This window comes from Mustela nivalis (assembly GCF_964662115.1).
Source record: "Mustela nivalis genome assembly, chromosome: 8".
Classification (NCBI taxonomy): domain Eukaryota; kingdom Metazoa; phylum Chordata; class Mammalia; order Carnivora; family Mustelidae; genus Mustela; species Mustela nivalis.
In genome coordinates, this window is record NC_139027.1 from 41,077,270 (window position 1) to 41,093,622 (window position 16,353).

The 16,353-nt window shown below is 41.1% G+C and overlaps 1 long non-coding RNA gene across 2 annotated transcripts in view; it reads right to left on the reverse strand.

Moving 5' to 3' along the window:
- The window catches only part of LOC309871098, a 188,847-nt gene that overhangs the window by 48,122 nt on the left and 124,372 nt on the right, over positions 1 to 16,353 (reverse strand). For both annotated transcript variants that reach the window (XR_014315031.1, XR_014315032.1), the window contains exon 3: positions 6,485 to 6,561. This is a non-coding gene — a long non-coding RNA (uncharacterized lncRNA). The remainder of the gene's footprint in view (positions 1 to 6,484; positions 6,562 to 16,353) is intronic.

Consider the following 16,353-nt stretch of genomic DNA (forward strand, 5'->3'; position numbering starts at 1 on the left):
TCCCATTACATTTGTGGAGTGATTATGCATCTATCATGGCATTTGACCTTTACCACAATCTAAGAGAAATAGAAAAAAGTCAGATACTACCTCAGTTCACAAAATGGGCCCAGAGAAATTAAGCAACTTACTGAAGGTCATAATCTTTGGTTAATTAATATACCTTTCAGTGTGGAGAGAAATCCATAAACAAAGGATTTTACCCCCATCCCCAAAATATTGCCCTGTAGCTGGTAAAATTCAGAGCCATCTTTGAAGGGAACTGTTAATGCTTCAGTATCTATTCTTCTATTCACTCAGACTTTGACCCCTGTGTTGAGCCCATGGAAACAGTGGTAGGACAACAGGTGGTGGTTTCTGCCCTGTGAGCTCATGCTTTTGTGGGGGAAACAGGGACCATTCAAATAACTACAGGAGTAGACTGCAGACAGAACTAAGAAGCAGTGTGAGGAAGGAAAAGAACAGGTCATTCTGAACAGGACCCGTGATTTGGTCATCACCCTATCTGAGAAAATGATGTCTAAGTTGAGAACTGAAGAATAAGTAGGAGTTACTGAGTAAGGGGATTGAGAACTTGGGTGAAGAACATTCTAGGCAGAGCAACTAACCCATTCCAAAGCTGAAACAGAGATTAGCCTATCTGAGAAACTAAAACAAGCCTAGTGAGGCTGCAATTTGGTGAGGGCAGGGGAAAGACATGGCCTTCGGGTTCTCAGAGGCTTTGTTCTACCTGGAAGCTCCCATCCTCCTAGCATTAGGTGGAGCTGAGATGATTATTCTCCTTTATGATTGGAATCAATGCAATGAACTGTCAATAAAAAATTTGAAAGGATTTCCAGGAAGGAAAAGAAAGCTTCAAATTTTCAATCATGGAACACTAGTTTTTATTATATTGTTGACTCTTGGGGTGTTTAAAAGTAAGACAAAGGGGTACCTGAGTAGCTCAGTTGGTTAAGTGTCTGCCTTTGACTCAGGTTATAGTCCCAGGGTCCAGGGATGGAGCCCCACATTGGGCTTCCCACTCACCAGAGAGCCTGCTTCTCCCTCTCCCCCCTGTTCATGCTCTCTCTCTCTCTCCCTCCCTCACTATCTCTCTCAAATAAGCAAATAAAATCTGAAAAAAAAAAAAAAAAAAGACCAAGGGACTGCACTGAAAATACTAAAAAATTAGTTACGGCTGATTGCATTTTTCATAACTAACTTCAATAAACAGAGTGGGATTAGAATCCTAAATGAAAATACTGTCGTATCATGTCAAAAAAACAGTAGTAGTGTAATGAGAACAGTTTTATGATCTGAGAAATTAAGTGTCATAATAGTATCTATGTGGCCTAACATGCAGTGGAGATTAGCAGTTGTAGTCAGCGTCCTGGTGGGAAACAGATAGTCCACTTGAAAGGCTAACTCAGGAGTTTATTGAAAGAATTATTTATAGGGGTGGGCACAGGGTTAAGGAAACCCACAAGAGATAGGCAGATGGTGACATACCTAAGGACTAATGGGAAATTAGTGCCACACAGAGACCTGACTGTTTTTTGTACTCCTGATGTTCTGGCATCTGGGACCTTGATCCTGGAGAGACTGTACCCCAAGGGCTAATTTCTAGAGACAGCAAAAGACTTTCCTACCTTTGATATGCAAACAAACCAATCCAGTTTGTATACAACCATCAACTTAAATCCTTACTTAGCAAGCCATTTTTTTCCAGCAAGCCTTATCTCCCCTCCCTGAAATCCACCCCAATTCCAGGGCCAGGTAATAAACAACTAAGGACCACCCCTATAGCTCCCAACATGTTGAAATTATTCAAGCTCAAATTCAAGCTCCCAGCTTCCTGTGAAAACCCCAGTAAAGTTTCTGGTCCATCTTCTCTGTCTTCACCCTCCTCTGCCTGCTGACCTATTCTGGTTCTTTCCCTATATGGCCCTATGTGGTGTGCATTGCCTTCTGTTTCTAAGGACCTGTGAGCATAAACTTACCCGTGATTATATTATATATATTATATATGTGGACAGCTATTTCCATGTCCACATGTCTTATAATACCTGCTTAAAACAAGTTCCAAACACATTTTAAGCACGACCCATAAGGAGCTTTTCTTGGCATCTAGGAAGAGTTATAGCCACTGAAGAGGGGCCATTCAACGGGAAATATGGATCTATGGAGGGGGATACAGCTGCTGCAAACCAGACGGTCTGAGAGTCAGGAAAATAAATACCCAACCTCTCTTTTTCTCCTCTCTGATCTCCTAGCTGGACCTCTTACAGAAAAAAGTCAAATGAAAGCCAGGTGATACAGACTTGTAGATGTCTGTTCCCTTGGCACAGAGCAGGACAGGGAACAGTGGAGAATGGATCAAGAGGTCGCACATGGGTGAAGAACCGGTCAGTGGCCGTCTCATGAATTTCAGCCATGAAGGCTGTTCCTAATCTAGTAGCACCAAAGGGATTTTTGACTGTAGCATAGATTTGGCCCATGGAGTCGCACTGAGAAGAACAAAACTCATTGTCAATTTAAATGAGCCCTAATGCTCCCTTGATTTCCATGGAAGAGCTATGTCGTGGAAAAGTCACGGTCAGTCCAACTATTCACCAGAATTTCCATCTCTAATTACTCATGTTTCTGATCCACTTTGTTACCTTCCCAGAACACAAGTCAGATGATGCGCCTTATTTCTTCAAGAACTTGCAAGGCTGCCCAGTGCCGTAAGAAGCCGGACCACGAGGTTCTCCACCTGCCTGGCCCTGCACGCAAGCCTCAGGCTTAGCTTTCCGCCCCCTCCCATTCATCTTCTGTGTCCTTGCACTGTGAACTCTTCTTTATCCCTTAAGCATGTTGAACCCTTTCAAAGCACAGCCTTTGCGTATCCTGCGACTACTGTTCAACTTAACTTTTCTAATCTTTGCCTGAAAGTCCTTTCAAATACAACCTCCCCTGTAACATCCCTACTCTTTTCCTTCCTATAATAAGCAGAATTACTCCCTCCTCCCCCCATAGTACTTTGCTCAAATACTTATTAACAACGCATATAACCTCATCTTATTTAACTCATCAGCTTTTCATTCAGTGTTTCCCATTTGTCATTATACCCAACAAAGCTGTAGGGGCTCAGCAGTTACTTATTTGAATAAATAGATGAGTGAATTAATGAGTGATTAAATTCACATCTACTTATGAAATAGTCCAGCTCCACTGAAGAAATTAGAGATTTAGTTGGGGATTTGGAGGTAAGGAAGGAGGGAAAGGAGACAAGTAATTGAGTATTTTTAGGATAGTGATGGCTGCTGGCAGACTGCCATCCCTCAACATCCACGTGTTGGCAGGCCCCGGGGATTGAGGAAGGGACCACACAGGGATGGAGTAAAGCACAGAGAGGGAACCAAGAAGGGGATGTACATTACTTAGGACAGTGATGTTCAAGCTTCAAGTACTACTTAAACATTTTTATTATGTACCACTTGTGTGCTATTAATGTTTTTTAATTGACATACTTTAAAAACACATTAATTTAAAAACCTGTGTATTTGCTACCATAATGGAAAACCAGTATGTCTTGCCAAAAAATCAGCAAATAAGGATAAAAATAAACCCTGGAAACAGAACCTTATTGCTAATTTCAACCTGGACACTGCTGCCTGCTGAAATTCAAAGTCTGAGACCTAAGCCTTCTTAGTTAAAAAGATAATTTGGCAAGTCTCAGAAGGTGTCAAGAACATATATGTACTAAATTAATACTTTCTCTTATACATGATCAGAAAACTCAGATGTAAATGGAGAAAGAATGACTCTGAACTAGACCCTCATGTCTAGTTCCCTAGCCATGCCATAGAGTCAACCCATGAGCATCCACGCTCTGGAGAACGCTGCTCCTGGGTAGTCACTGCCCTTCAGAGGTAAATGGGCTTCCCCAGAAACTTCACCACGGATGACATTGTTTCTGTGTGAAAAGGCATTCCTCATGCTCCAGCAGCAGTTTCCTTAGGAACTTTCCAGAAGAAGGAATAGTCAGAAGATACCTTTTGGTTCCCAGCACCCAGACCTAGAAAAAGTCCTTTGCCTTTCATGAGCTTCATTTTCTTTCACTGTGAAATGTGCACTATGGTACCCATCCAATTGTACTCACAATGCAAAATTAGCAAGAGTACCCAAAGTGCTGTACAAAATGTGTTGAACGCACAACTGGCAGCAGACAGCACGTAGGAAATATTATGTGTTAGTTTTGGATTGCTGGTTTGAGTTACTAGAAATTATACTGAGACTTTCCCTAATCATTTATTTATTTACTGTTAAATATTAAATGTGTAGCGTTAAGTACATACCCATTTTCCAGATGTGATAGTGGTTAACATTTTATCATATTTGCTGCAGATTAGTTTTTTAAGAACAGTATCTTACAAGTTGTAATTAGAGTTTCCTTCATATTCAACCTAATTACATTTTTCTCTCTCATTTGCTATAAAATATTTAATGCATCTGCTATGTACATATTGTCATAAACATTTAGATTGTACTTGTATGTTTTTAAACCTTAAATAGCATACCTTGCATATATTATTTTGCTACTCACCTTTTTCAATTAAAATTATATTTTTGAAATTTATCCATATTATCTATTTATCTATTTATAAGAGCTACATTCTATTCCATGTACAAATATACTGCATTACTTATCTCATCTCAAATAGTGGAAACCCACCACCCCATTCTTTACTATCACATATAATGTAGAGTGTATACTCAGAATATTGCTACTTACTTATTTCTAGTGTGTGTATTTTAGTGGAATTTCTAAATCACAGGATATGTGCCTTTAACTCTATCAGATATTGCCAACTTGTTTTCCAATTATAACAATCTGTGGCTTTTTCCATGAGTATATAAACAGAAGAGGAACACTCTGAGTGGTGGCATTTTAGGTAGTGGAGAAGGGAAGGTAGGAGGCGTTGATGGGCAGATGAATTCCTGTGACACGAGCATTCCTCTAATTCTCCACGGTCTCACTATAAGCATCTTCTACGACGGTGATCAATGAGCCCTAGACCTTCTCTTCCCTGCATCTATTAAACTGCCACGAGGTTTCTTCTTTGCTTCTGTTCAGATGGTCACAGGTGTACTGAATCCCCAGCAGGAACTCTCCCTGAAGACAACTTTTGGAGTACCGGGAATGGTTAAGTTCCGTAGACACGTATCCAACTGTGGATACTGCATTAGAAATGTTTGTTACCATGGTATCAGCCTTACTCTGAAAGCATGGGAGTCCAGGTATTTTCTGCAGGGCTTTTCAACCCAAGAAGTTACCTGTATTTCCTGATCTATAGGGAATGATTTTTCACTGTCCGAATAATAAAATGCATTTAGTATTCAGAATCAGGATTGTTCTTCCCTCCCTTCCACCCCCACTTAATGGTCATAACTCCAGACCTTCAGGGAATCTTTTATCTTTTCTCTGCATTAGTAGTTCTTCATCTTGGCTGCACAATGGAACCATCTTGGGAGATTTAAAACATATGTATTTATGGAAAAGTCCCATTGTTGGAAATCCTGATTTAATTGGTTTGGAGTATGGTCCGGGTATGGAGACTTTTAAGAACTTTCTGTGTAATTGAAATGGGGAGCCCCGGTTGAGAACCACTTTTAGTTTTTCACGTTTTCCTCCTTTGGCTAACTTCCTTATTCTTCTCTCTCCCACAGTATCTTACAAAACATTTTGATTTCTCTTACTTTGTTTCCTCTAATGAAGCTCAATTATTTCACATGGAAATTTTTTTCCCCAACAAACTGACAACACTCTTCAAATTTTCTTTTGTGCCTATCCCAGCTCTGTGTATGCAGCAGGTATTTAATAAGTATCCAGCGGGTCAGTGTTCTGGAGATCACGGAGTGGCATACAGTCTCTTCTTCCTTCCAGTTGGAGCCAGCCTCCCACTCCAGAGAAAGCAGCAAGCCAGAAGGTCAAGAAGATAAATTGGTTTTGAGAATGTCAACATGAAAAATGAGAAAACTACTTTTAACAGTTGGAAACCTATTTAAACTCCTAATCCTCTATTAAACCTGTTTGAAGACAGCCTGGAGAAACCCAGGCTAAAGATACTTGCATTTACCATCCAGATGTACAAAATAAATAATGGAATTTGAATCAGCTGGAGAAGCTGCTGAGCCCTAACACCTGATGAGATTCTTTTATTCATTTTTCCCCTGGGAAAACTAATTACAGCAAACTGTTTCATCAAACTGTCCTGGAGAGTGGTTGTACTTGGTAGTGCCACTCTTGGAGAGAGGGAGTTCACTTGATAAAAGGATACGATCTCAATTCCATTACATTAAGGTAACAGAAACCAATCGCATAGTGTGTGGGTCTCATAGGGGCTGTTGTTATAAATGAGCCTGCAGGGGAAGGACAATATAGCCGTTTAGAGAACCAGTGACCCAATCTTCAAAAGCATCGTGTGTATAATTGTTAGAAACAATTTATTGTTATACGTACTTGATACGAGGTTGGCAGGTTCAAGATACACATTTTTTCCCTTGAATTTTCACAGTGATGCTGAAAGTCGGGGAATGCTGCAAATAAACCAAGACTTAGAAGTTACTTGTCCACAGTTGCATAGGTTTCAGTGTGAAAACAGACCTAAGAATTCACCTAATTTATTTCTGGTTTCTAAGTTTCTTATTACTATAGTGAAAAAAAAAAAAGCCCAAGGCTTTCTTAGGAATATAGTACACATGTAAATTTTGTTCTTTTCAGCTACGCACAGGTAGATGTTGGATTAAGATCCCTGACTCAAGGCAGTGACTCACATGAACACCAGCCTGAGGTACCAGGGAGGGAAGGGCTTTTGTGACCCAGGCTTTTTTTTTTTCCCCCCCTTCGGGGCCTGAAGCCCAGATGGAAGCAGATCTCCTCTCCACTGGATGCTAACCTGGGTCCTGCATCTGATTCTACTCCTGGTGTTGACAGTGACTGCAGTCCAGCTCCTGTCTGTCTCAGCCGTGGTCGCTTCAAAGTGCCCGCTGCCTTCTGTCACCGTGGGCGGGCTTTTGCTTCGTCCCTGTCACTTCACACCCGGATTACAGCATTAGCCTTCATGTCAGGTCCTGTGATTTCATTTTCTCTCTCCTCTTCTCCATCCTGAGGCCAGAGGCATCTCTCTTTAATGCTGCTCTCTCTCTGGGTCCCTCACCTGCTTCCAAACCTGTGCTGGCTCCTGTCACAACTCATGGCTCTGACCCCCTGGCAGGCTTCTTTTCTTCTCTGCAGAGGAGCCAACTCTGAGGTGTGCCTTCTGTTTCAGTCTGTCGAATACGTACACTGTATTTTCTGCCCTCATTTTTTCCCTCTCCCCTTCCCCCTTCATTTCTGGACACTCCTGCTCATCTCCTTCTCCTCCGCACATGAAAGTCCTACATGTTTCCAAATTCCTGTCACCCAAAGCTTCCTTTGCTGATCCATGCTTCACTCTTAGAATTTGTTCCTAAATACTCTGTCTTCTAGTGTTCTTTGTGGTTCTCATTAGGGTTCTCGGTAGGTTTCCCATGATGCTGAGTGATCAGTAGATAGTCAGTGAACTTCTGGAACTTATTGGAAAAGGGGAGAGGGTGAGATAAAATGTGTTGCGGACCCCCTGAGACTTCCATATATCTTCCCTCCTTCAACTCAGGAAGAAAAAAACCCCAAATGAGAAAGGGTAATTACATCTGGAAGGATTTTACTCTGCTAGTCAGTGTTTCAGAAAATGTTTCTCTTCAAGGAGAGCCAGTCAGCCTAAAGACAGATGACAGAATTGGTGATCTGTTTATTCATTTGGCCGGTCATCCGTGCTCCTTTGTCTCCCAGAGTATGAGGCCAACTGACCCAACATTCCTTTCTTTCTTTCTTTTTTTTTTTAAAGATTATATTTATTTATTTGACAGAGAGAGAGAGAGACAGAGAGAGATCACAAGTAGGCGGCGGAGAGGCAGGCAGAGAGAGAGGGAAGCAGTCTCCCTGCTGAGCAGAGAGCCCGATGCGGGGGCCCGTTCCCAGGACCCTGAGACCATGACCTGAGCCGAAGGCAGAGGCTTAAATCACTGAGCCACCCAGGCGCCACTGACCCAGCATTTCTTAAATAGTGCATCGTTTCCAACTTGACTTGAAATAACCCCTTTATCACCCACTAACATCTCATTTGTCTGAGTTAGTGTCTTACTGGGTTAGTGCTCTGGTAGCTTTTTGACTAGGTTCAATAACTTGTAGAGAAAAAAAATTCCTTTAGTTTTTCTTATTTTTAGGAATATTCCTGGCTATATCCACCCATTAATTTTCCAGATAAAAATTCAAATTTACTACGACAAGTTAGAAGATTCTATTAGGGGGTTTGCCTGGAATTTTATTAAAACTGTGCGGTAATTCGAGGGAGAGTTAACATTATCATCACTTAGAATAACCTCATTCAACAACACAGTTTGAGGCAGTGTTTATTCCAGATTTCTTTCCTACATTCTCACACAAAAATGTTAGTTTCCACCTTTGTAGAGTGGAGACTCTAGGATCTACCTCAGGAGGTATTGTGAAGGTGGAAATGACACCGTAGAGCCCTCATATACCCTGCACATAGTGAGCAGTCAGTAAGCGTGAACTTTCCGATGTTAATCAGAGTGCGGATGATGCCTCTTAGTAAAGAATGGTCATTTGCTTTTATAGTACCTGCATATTTCTCATTTACCCTAAGTGTTTTATGTCCTTATTGTGAGCAGACCATTTATTTTTCGCATGATGATTTATAGCTGGCTACTACTAGCACATAGGGAAACATTTTACTTTATTATACACTTATTTTTAACTGGACAACTTATTAAACTCTTATGGGTTCCATTAGCTTTCAGTGGATGTCCCTGGATTTTCTAGGTAAAAACTGCCAACAGCAGCAAAAATAAAATGAAATAAAATTTATATTTTTAATAGTTCTCTTTCTTAACCCATTTTGTTTTCTATATTTTATTCCATTGACCTGAACTTACGGATCAATGTTAAATGATGGTAGTAATGAGGGTAGGGATTTTCACTTTATCCTGCCAAGAACGTATTGTTTGATTCACGAACGAGTGCACATTGTACAGCTAGTGAGTGGAATATTAAAAGCTTTGATTTTAGGAGAGGAGAGCGTCCCGCGTTCAGATAATTTAGGATAATTTACTAAATTGAAGCAGCTTTGTTTATTACAAGATTTTTGAAGGCAGTAGGCATTGGTACCTAAGGGTAAGATGATAGTCTGCAGAATTTCTTGAATTCGTCTGACACATATTTGACCCTTTTCTTTCAGTGCTCATCTATCGATATCTCCCAAAGCGGCATCCTGTTGTATATCAGTTTGGAAATTATTGCCCTGATGACTGACTCATCTGTGGAGAGGTGCACTGATCTTGATGATGTCCCCAAAGTTCATTTTCGCTTTTGTTTCCTTTGCCTTTGGAGACATATCTTGAAAGAAGTTGCTGTGGCTGATATCAAAGAGGTAACTGCCTACGTACTCCTCTAGAATTGTGATGGATGCACTGAGATGGATAAACTTTACAAATCTTATGAAGAGCCTTTCTCCTGAGGAGCCTGGGTGGCTTGTTCAGTTACGTGTCTGCCTTCGGCTCAGGTCCTGATCCTGGGATCCTGGGATTGAGCACCGTGTCGGGCTCCCTGCTTAGCAGGGAGTCCAACTTCTCCCTCTCCCTCTGCCTCTCCCCCGGCTTGTGTTCTCTCTTGCTCACTCACTCTCTCTCAGATAGATAAATAAAATCTTAAAAAAACAAAGCAACCTTGAAGAGCCTTACTCCTAACAGAAAAAAAAAAAAATAGATGTGGATGTAGAACTTTAAATGGCTGAGATCTTATGAACGTTTATAGGGTGAAATGGTCAAAGGCATTGATTCTGGAGTCACACTACCTGGCCTTGACTCCCAGGCCATCTCCTGTCAGTTGTGTGACCTTGAGCAAGGTACTTGACTTCTTACACCTTCCTCTTCTGTACAATGGGGATGGTAGTTTCACCTACTTCATAGATTAGCATCGAGGGTCAAGCAAGTTAATGAGCAAGGCTGACTTGCTTAACAATTTAATAAAACATTAAATAAAAACAGAATAATGTGTCTAGTCCCACAGGAGGAGATCCTTAGGTATTTTCCCATAATGATGAAGGACTCAGAATCCCCATGTTCTCGGTACCACCTCATCCTTCCCCTTCCGTTTTCATACAGAGAAGGAGAGGGGCAGGAATATGCTAGATTCCCTGTGTGAGTCATCCCTGCAAATCTGAGACCACCTTCCTTGAAACGAATGCCAGGAATCCCTACTGTGGACCAGCTGACAGAAATGAAAAAGATCCAAGGTCATCCTGTATAGATTTTCTGTCTTTAGGCAAGTCAGAGACCTAGCATTTCTTATAATTCTGAGTGTTTGTCTTTGCTCCTTATTTTATTTACATTGACATTCTCGAGTTTTGCCTATTTGTGGAGGAATTTTGTTTTCAAAGAAGCAGTTCCTTCATTCACTTATCCTATCATTTCTTTTCTCCCTGGGATTTATATTTGTATTTCTGCTTGTATTCTTCTTAATTCCTTTCTCTTGCTTTCTTGAGGATTTTGTCTTTGTTCTTTTCCTTATTTGAGTTCAAGGCACAATTTAATTTATTTTCCTCATTTTTGGCTTACTAAGAAAACAATTTAAATTTATGATAATGCCTCTGAACATGGCTTTTACTGTCTGTCCCATTAGAATTAATACATAGAATTATTCATGCCTAATAATCTGTAACTTCAGTGTTGATTTCTTTGTTGACTTGAGAGTTTTTAGGCCAGTAAAGGTGTTTGTTTGCTTTATTACTGTTTTTTTCCTTCAACATCCATGTGGTCATTTATTTTTATTTAAACTTTTGTTTCTATTGGACTGATTGTTGTTGGGGACCAGGTCTTGTGCATGTCTGATTAGGAGAATTTATTGAGATTTCCTTAGTGACTGAATATATGACACTCCTACATTTTGCAAATGTTCCACAAATTCTTCAATAAAATGTTTATTTTTCCTGGAGGCATACATAAGTTGTCCTTTCCCACTGCTATCCAAATCCAATTTGTTACCAAACTGTCAGATGTAAAAAAAAAAAAAAAAAAAAACTTACTTTATCACAGCCTCTTCATGGAGGCTTTTACTGCTTTTATCCCTCCTGCCCCACGTAGCTACCATCTCTGTCTTGTCCCACTGGAATCAACGCCTTCCTCCTGCTTTGGTTCTTGCTCCTTTCCAATCCACTTCCCACCTGCCAGCCACGCGGCTTAAAGAAAGGATCAGTTTGCAGCCCTTCCCTCACATGCTGAATGTTCCCTCTTTGCATCTGTTGTCTGGACAAAATCAAGATCAACATTCTGCCAAGATGCCCCTTTTCCTCTTGCTTATATTCCATCTCGCCACAGAAGCACCTGCCTTCTCTTGGTCCTTAAATTTATCGAGCTTTTCCCCCTTTCCAACTCATGGCACCTGGTGTCCTTCCACCAGGAATGGTCTCCGTGTGTTTGCCTGCCTGGCTCCGTCTCCTGCCCCCAAGCCTTGTCCTTCTGAGGGCCCTTCCCAAGCTACTTAATCTAAAGGAGATCTACCCCTCCCACTCCATATTCTCTTTCCTTGTACCCTGTACTTTTCCCTTATAGCATTTATTGCAATTTGTAACTGAATATTCATTGGATAGTTGTTCAGAGACTATCTCTTCCACCATGCTGAAAGCTCTGTGAGTGCAGGATCTTTCTTTATGACTCATAGAAAACCTATTGCTTAGCCCAATTCAATGTATAATAGTCTCTCAAAAAATATGCTGAATGGAAGAACGATTTGTACAGAGTACAGAGTGTGGTATGTTTCCCCAAATTTAGTCCTATTATTTTTAGTATTCAGAACATATATCCTTATTTATTTGTTCTTCTTCATCAGTCAAGTGCAGAGCAGTAAGGAATTAAAGTTCCTGCTAAAATAGTGTTTCTGTCAATTTCTTCTTATGTTTCTGGCATATTTCACTTTATGTGTGCTAGGGCAATGTTGTTCAGAGCCTAAGTGTTTTTTGACGGTAATAATTCTGTATGATTTAGGACCTTATTGGTTGTAACTAAAAGAATCAAATGTGAGCTTGAAGCAGCAGACCAGAAAAGAAAAGGTTTGCAAGGTTGCAGAGCAGGAATATAGCAGGGCCTCAAGATGTCTGTGTGTTCTTGGGTTTCTTTTCATGCACCTTTGATTGGTTTTTCTATGAAGACCTCAGACTTGGTCAGAGACAATAGATGTAGATTTTCCTTTGTTTTTCCTCAATGATTATGACTTGGATTCTTCCTGCATCCTAAGCAGAAGCCTGGTGCATGTGGCCATCTCAGGAGGGGATTTGGTGTCCACACTGTATCTTATCTGTGTTTGGTGAAGTACCCTCTTTGTGGTATAACCCTCTCCACCTGACCTTCTGTCCGGCTAGATTTCCAGATGTCACTGAGCCTTGCAAGGACCAATGACACCTGGCCTAGCGTCCTCCTACCTGCTAATCCCGGCTGCCACAATTGAGCAGCCCCTGGTTGGCTTTCTGAAAGATACGATCATTCTTCACCAATGTTGTTGAACTACAATTGCAGACAGACACCAAAGAGCTTACCCCTCATCTGTTCCACAGCCCATTCTCACTTTAGCTCATCAACCCCAATGTGAGTATGTGGTCATGGGAAGGGGTTCCTCCCCTTTCCCTCAGTCAAGGCCATCCCCTGCCACCCTGCTGACTCTCTGCTCAGTAAAGCACCTTTTCAACCCAGACTCTCCCAGTATTGCTCCTCCATTAAAATGCTGCTTTGAGAGAACTACGTATCACTGTATGTGGAAGGTGTCATGATTGAATGTTGTCTGAACCCTGTGATCCCAGCAAACAGCACATTAAAGTGCTCCAGAAAGAAGCTTACTGCAAAGAACCACCCTTCCCTGTAGGGTAAGACTCACAGTGCTCCCTTGTTTATCTATGCTAAGACCAGGCAGAGCTCCTCCAAATTTCCATTCTTTGCCTCATAAATGATTAGCTAAACTGCCTGTCTTCCTTGATTAATCAGAACGAAATGCTCGTTAACCACACTTTAGTTAAGATTCGTTCCTTTCCTCAGCTCTCAAACCTTTTACCACCCTTGGGGTGAGCCAGCAGGCAGCCCTTCATTAAGGGCCCTTCAAGGACAACAGGCTGGTCTCTGGGTAAAATACTTCATCATGCCACCTTTTCATCCCACTTCCCATGATCACACACTTTTCAACCAGCTCCATCTGGCTTCTGTACAAAAGCTCCCCCCCCCCTTTTTTTTTTTTTTACCGCCAATGACCTCCACATTGTCATATTTGATGGACTTTTCTCAGTCTTCCTATTCTCTAGCTCCCGGTAGCATTTGGGACAGGTGGCCAATTCCTCCTTGCTTCTTGGAATGTTAACTGCTCTTGGCCTCCATGACACCATACTCTTCTGCGCTCATTCCTGCTCATCTAGCACTGACTTCTGTCTCCTTTGTTTTCTGTCCCAATGCCTAATGTCATTTTGTGGGGCTCAGATTTGGGACATCTTCTCATGTTTTATGCTCTCTTGAGGTAACATTCATTTCTACCTCAAGAAATATTGCATTAAATATGCAATATTTAAATATTATATCTTTGTCAGTGCTCCTCCAATTCCTGTCTCCATCCCACATCTCTTTCCTGAACCCTAGCTCCATATATCTGACGCGGGAAATCTATTTTGTCTAAAATGAATTTCAAGCTTCATATACCCCAAATGAACTAATTTTTATTTTCAGTGTCTGTCTCTGAAGGTCTCCCACTCATTCCATCCACTTTGTCGCATAATCTTCAAATACACACTCCTCCTTCCTCATCCCTCTCTTCAAATCCATTGCCAAGTCCTATTTGACCTCAGGTCACGTCCCAGGTCAGCCCAGTTTTCTCTGTTCTCCACAGTCACATTCACAGTCCAAAACCACCCCGGTCTGTCATAGGAGCTGCTGCTGTAGCCTCCAGCAGACTTCCCTCAGCCTGTCATGTTGCCCACCCAGTCAGTTTCCCACACAACAGCCAAAATAATCTTTTAAAATGCCCTGTTCAAAACATATTAAGGAAATAATGTAACACATCATGTTATATTATATTAGAAAATATAATCTACAGTTTTTGTGGGTTGGTTTGTTTGTTTGGTCTCAGCACTATCGACATCTTGTTCTGGATAATTATGTGATGTAAGGCACCATCCTGTATGTTTTAAGAAGTCTAACATATCCCGGGCTTCCACCCACCAGATACCAGAAGCATCCTTAGTCTTTCTCCTCTCCTCCACCCAGTGGGGACATCAAAAATGCCTCTAGATATTGACAAATGTTCCTGGAGGCATGGATATCCCTGGTTGAGAACCACTGATCTATGCCACCTGTAAGGCTCTGAATAATGTAGCCCTTCCTTCTCTGCAGCTGCTGAATTTCTTTCTTCTTGTAATGCTTTGTCATTGTTTGTGACATCTTTTTCATCCATCAAAATTCTGCTCAAGGTCTATTACATATCAGCTCCTTCATGGACCCTTTCTGAGATTTCCCAACACACAAAACGGTCTCCCAGCAAAACACACGGCTCCCTCTCTTATTCTCCTCTGGCCTTCTGTTCATATTCCAACTACATCATTTATCAGCTTTGTGTTCATCACAATTCATTATTTATAGTTTTTATCCTCTTTTGAATGAAATACCGAGCGTCATACCTGAAACATTGGGAGCATAATCAATTTTAACGAGCTAAATCATTTTTATCATTTTTTAAATGGAAAAAAGTCGCGTCCCTCACATTCCTCTAGCCATTCTCTCTCCATGCACACAGAGAAGTACTTACGCTGTGTTCCCTTTTGAGTCATCTCTTTTCCTGATGGGACTTTCTCTTCTATCTACTTTGAATTTACGGCCTCTCTCCAAAGATGTTTTATCACCAGTGTCTCTGCCTCTAACACCAAGCCTCCTAGCCACTTGTCTTGATATTCTGCAAAGTAGAAAAGCCACCAGAAAACCAAGTGGTCCAGGGTCACTTGGCTTGTGGGAGGCAAAGCTAGCACTCGAACAGAGCCTGCAATCCACGCTTCCTACACGGCCTTCCTAACAGATGGTCTATTGGAAAGGACAATTGAGACCAAAAATAGACCTGTAATGGCTTATTAAGAGGCATTTATGGAGAGAGAGCACACTTTGCCATGTCCAACAAAGATATAAAAGCCGTAACTTGCAGTTGTATAAAATTTTTTGAAAACATTTCATCTTGTGTCTGGTGCACAGAATGTTCCTTATGGCTAAGACTCTCCTTCTGATGTAGTGAAAATATGCCTGCTGCTGGGATGCTGTTTTTGAGATTTTTTGAGCGGAGCTCTCTGTTTTCCAAAATTCCTCTCTTCGCTGACAAACAGACACTAGACGCATGGCTTTGACTGCTTTTCTGTGGTCTGTAGCCAAACAGGGGAAATGGCCATAATTAAAATGTAACAAGTCCCTTCAGGAGGCCTTGACTGAGAGATACATGTTTGTGTAATTTGAAAGAATTAATGAATATATTTGAAGTCTCCTTTAAAGAAAGTTCACATTTTTGTTTTGTTTTGTTTTGGAAAGGGGTTTGGAGATAGAATGAAAGTACCTCCAGCCAGTTTAGGAGAGACAGCAGCAGCAAGAGAGGAGAGTGTGAAGACTCATATAGGTCATTAACAGAGTTGAGGGGACTGGGGTGTCCCTGAGGACAGGATGTAAGTCCCTGTGATCTGCTGAAAATGAGCACAAGGAAATAAGAAACTACCATTCACAGGTGTGGCTCCAGCTTGAACCCAGAAATAGATCCTATGAAATGGGGAAATGCAGGTTCGACTAGATTCCTATTTCAGCCTTCTGATGAACTGTTACTGTCGCATTTGTGAACAAATATCTTTTATGAATATCTTGGTGTCTAGAGCCAGAATTTCATATTTGTTAAATCATCACATACAAATAAGAAATGGGCATTAGAAAGCACTCCATTATTTTGATACACTATCTGTACACATTCAGCTTCCTCTTTATTTATCATAATTTGAAAAGAAATATTGTTACTTGCCAGGGGATAGAGCTCACCATATATTTGTCACAGTGTTGTTATTCTCAACATCTGCATGTGTAATTAAAGAGAGAAAAAAAGATAGGTTGTCTTTTCTCGTACACAGAAAAGATAGAATGAGAGGAATTATTTTTGGAATTGATGAGATGATGTTTGCTAATGATTTAAACTAGGATTACAAATGAAGATAGCCACAAGCTTCATTCTAGTGTCAGTCTATCAAA